Raw genomic sequence first — 2911 nt, 5'->3', positions numbered from 1 at the left:
CAAGTAGAGCTTTGCTCTCTTGGTAGAGAGTCAGGTTTCAACTCGGCCTGGGCACTGCCCCTTAGCTTTTCTGCTTAGGGGAATTTGCTGGGCTCATTACTCTATGAAAAGTACTACATGATGTGCATTAAAGTATGTATGTGTTTGAATGTGTATGTGTGTGTTAACACTATTTGGGATTTGATGAGCATCTTGGACTCACAATTTTTGATGTCATATCAAAACAAAAGTTTGAAAGTAGTCACCATTGTTTCTGTATGTACCTCTTTCATAGCTCTTTCTTTTCCTAAAACTCCAATTACTTTTTTAAGAGTACTTGTCATTGTTCCACATACAACTGATGTGCTGTTTAGTCCTCAAAGCATTATATTTGTTGTTTTACTTTGAAGAATTTGTACACTGTATCTTCAGCCTCACACACATTATAATGCATAATCCATTAACATTTTCCTAGTTTGGGTCTTTATATATTTTCCATTTCTCTCCTCATCCTATGTGTATTCCTTAGCACTCTTGAATATTGGAGTCTATTTTTGAGACCATTTTAACATTATATCTTTTTTTATCTTATACAAGGGACAGTTTTATTATGAAGACACAGAAAATACCACACATAAAGTACAGTCTTCTAACATCCCCAAATACATACATACATATATACTGTACATAAATTTATATTATCAATATAAAAATACATCATTAGCATTTCTGAGGACAAATACAAGCCCAATAAATATCACAATCCTAAAATATCTACCTACATTAAGTGCTGGTGGGTAAGATGACAGTAAAAGGAGCCAAAGCAGGTCTGGCTTCTAGTTGTTGACTTAAGTTGATTTGGTGCAGTGACCCAGTATTCTTTGCTTATTCTTCCATTTCCCCAAATAATTTAAAGGTACCTGATGTCATCAGCTCTCAAAACAGAAGAAAGAAGTAATTTGACATTATGTCACTGTTCTCTGGCCACATGCACACACACACACTTCAACTACATTTAGTCAAGACATGTTGATCAGTAGTTTAACTTAAAACCAGTGCCTCGCCACTGACCCTGCTGGGGAATACCTCAGCAGAATTTTGCTTCCCTTCTCATATCCGTCTTGTGTTATGTGCTTAATTGATTTTCCTTGCAAAAACTAAGGTTGTATTCATAGTGAAGTAACACAATTGAGGAGAAAGCCCAACATGAAGTTAACTATGGGAAACAGGCACAGACGCACATGGGAGAATACTGTGTTCTAGTACAGACTCAGACCACCATCTCGACTATAACTTCCTGTGTCCAAACCCCACTGGGCTACTGCCACAGGGAGAGTCCATAAAATTTAGGACAATCTATGTACTTCTCAGAACATGAGAAAACATGTGCAATTGATTTTACTCATGGAAGCTATATTTAGGGCAGGAAATTCTATTTCTTTCCTGTATGTGTGGGGGGGGGGTAGGGAAGAGAGAGAGGCAGAAGAGGGGAAGAAGGGAGAGAGGGAAAGAGAGAGGGGGGAGGGAATATCTGATACATGTTGTGAGGGGAAAAGGGGAAAGTAAAACATTATGATTATCCCATAGCACATGCTTGGTCAAATGGGGAATATCTCTCCCTCCTGAGCTATGCCCTTCTATTCTATAGCAGGCCATATTTACTCTCACTTAAATCCATTAACAGATTAACTAGAATGAAAAGGCCTCTTTGTTGCCCTCCTATTGGTCTTAAGCTCTAGAACCTAGTGCCCCTCTGGGGATCCCTTGCCTGGAGTAAGACTAGAACGTGGGAATGGGAGGTGAGAATGGATGATGGCGGGAGTCGAGAGAGGTGTGCAGAATTTTAAAAGCATTGGACATTTTGAGAAGAGTCTGGTTTCTCCAGCTGTGGAATAGTGGAACCTTTTACATACTAGAAAGCTCACAGGCCAGGACACAATCTCTTCACATCATAAACACTTCCTAAGAAGCCAAGTACAACTCAAAAGAACCCATCCATTCAGCATGTCACCATGGATTCAGCTACTGTGGAATCAAATCAAGTGGAAGTTCCTGGGGCTCCTGAATCACTTCTGGACACAGGACTGCGATGTGGGCCTTAAGAGTGATGACACTTCCAGCATTACCAGTATCTGAAACTACACAGCTGACTGAGTAATGGTAATGCTTCTTGGGTAGAGCAGATTCTTTTCTTGCCACTGTCCTCAGAGGCATAGGAGTGCCAGGAGCAGGGGAGCGCGCGGTCCTGAGGGTCAGTCTCTGGCCTCTCCTGAGGAAGCGCTGAGTGTGCAGAGCTGTATTGGGAAGGGAGTTTGTTTCCATTTCCAGGACACTTGTCCACAAGCAGCTGCTACTTTTTGGGCTTCTCTAGAATGTTGAGAAATTTCCCTTGTGTCATCTCTCTGGACTCATCCAGCCCCAACTGATAGGCCAGGTTCTATAAACTGCGTACTTTCTCCATCAAATTAGCTGTTGTTAGGGTCCCCAGTTCTTTCATCATGTCAATGTCATCATGTTCTATTTCCGCCATCCATTTGGGTGGCGAGTTAGTAATAGGACTTTTAAAGGAAGCTGCGCATTCAGCCACACCTGGTAATTGTTCTGACCAAAGATCTGGTGAAGCACAATCAAGTTTTTCAAAACTTAGCAAAGATGCTTCCAAATCTGTCCCATCCATGGGAGATGCCATCTTCCAGCCCATGTCAACATTATATCTTTTAATTTTATTCCTGATCTTTCAGTAACTGTTATTTTCCTCCAGGATATTAGCCATCAATTTCTGCTTTGCTGAAGACTGGTTAACTGTTTATTAAATCACACCATTTATTAAGCCATTTATTAAAGAATGCAAATGAAGCACTTTTGATTCTGATTGCCATTGAATGGAAATAAAAAAATAATCCCTATTGCATTGTATTGTTCTCCAGAAATG

General features: G+C 40.4%; 1 pseudogene; it reads right to left on the bottom strand.

Moving 5' to 3' along the window:
• Positions 1-2329: 2329 nt before the first annotated feature.
• Positions 2330-2680, bottom strand: LOC150047267 (protein lin-52 homolog pseudogene; annotated as a pseudogene).
• Positions 2681-2911: the final 231 nt, after the last annotated feature.

The sequence above is a fragment of the Megascapheus bottae genome, chromosome 23 (genome assembly GCF_031878675.1).
Source record: "Megascapheus bottae isolate mThoBot1 chromosome 23, mThoBot2.hap1, whole genome shotgun sequence".
NCBI classification, from domain to species: domain Eukaryota; kingdom Metazoa; phylum Chordata; class Mammalia; order Rodentia; family Geomyidae; genus Megascapheus; species Megascapheus bottae.
The sequence above is the reverse complement of the archived record's forward strand: the minus strand, read 5'-3'. Positions and strand labels throughout refer to the sequence as shown.